Raw genomic sequence first — 1,309 nt, 5'->3', positions numbered from 1 at the left:
ACCTCAGCCTCCCAAAGGCGCGGGATTACAGGCTGAGCCACCGAGCCCGGCTTCATTACTTTATTATTGTTTTTAAATGAAATAGTAAATAACTACTTTTAAAATTTCTAGACCAGTGTGGTGGCTCATACCTGTAATTCCAGCAGGTTGGGAGCCAAAGCTAAAGAATTGCTGAGCCGAGGAGTTCAAGACCAGGCTGGGCAACATAGTGAGACCTCATCTCCACAAAAAAAGTTAAAAAATTAGCCAAACATGAGAGCTCACGCCTATGGTCCCAACTGCTTGGGAGACTGAGATGGAAGGATCGCCTGAGCCCAGGAGGTCGAGGCTGCAGTGAACTGTGATCGTGCCACTGCACTCCATCCAGGGGGCCAGAGTGAGACCCCAACTCAAAAAAAATCTCAGTTGTAGGCTTGGTGCTATGGCTCATTCTTATAATACCAGCACTTTGGGAAGCTGAGGCAGGTGTCCCAGACCAGCCTGGGCACCACAGTGAGAACCCCATCTCTCAAACATAAATAATTTCAGTTTTAGTTTCCAACGTAATAAATGTCAGTATCAATAATGCAAAAGTTCTTTGGGGTCCTCAATTTTTAAGAGCATAAAGAGGTCCTATACCAAACAGTTTGAGAATTACTTCTCTAAATGTTGCCTTTCTTGAAACTTCATTCTTCAAACTGCCTGAAGTCCTCTATTGTAATTCTCATGTTTAGCAACCATCTTTTCTATTTCAGAGGAGACAACTTTTTCCTTGGTAGTTCTCAACCTCATCTAAAATGATTACCTTTTCCACTCCATTCGGTGTACTTATTCTGACTGGTTTTTCACATGTGATTCTTTTGTTTTTCCCAGTCTTCTGTCTTCTTACGTACCTTTCTCAACATTGATAGAATGCTAACAAGGGCTTTGGAGCATCAATAATGACTCTTGGCTGGGCATGGTGGCTCACACCTATAATCCCAGCACTTTGGGAGGCTAAGGCGAGAGGATTGCCTGAGCCCACAGGGTTGAGACCAGCCTAGGGAACTTGGCCAGACCTCATCTCTACAATAAATCAAGATAAAGTAGCTGGATGTGGTGGTGAATGCCTGTAGTTCCAGCTACTTGGAAGCCTGACAAAAGGATCGCCAGAGCCCAGGAGGTGGAGGCTGCAGTGACCCTGAGCATGTTGCTGCCCTCCAGCCTGGGCAACAGAGTGAGTCTTCTACGCAAAAATAAAATAAAATAAAATAATGGCTCTTCAGGGAGAACCCACTGTATCTAAATAGGGTCAACCAGTGCTCAATACGTGTATCAACTTGGTACAGAC

This window comes from Carlito syrichta, unplaced genomic scaffold, assembly GCF_000164805.1.
Source record: "Carlito syrichta isolate Samal-C Ts95f unplaced genomic scaffold, Tarsius_syrichta-2.0.1 Scaffold306600, whole genome shotgun sequence".
Taxonomy (NCBI): domain Eukaryota; kingdom Metazoa; phylum Chordata; class Mammalia; order Primates; family Tarsiidae; genus Carlito; species Carlito syrichta.
The sequence above is the reverse complement of the archived record's forward strand: the minus strand, read 5'-3'. Positions refer to the sequence as shown.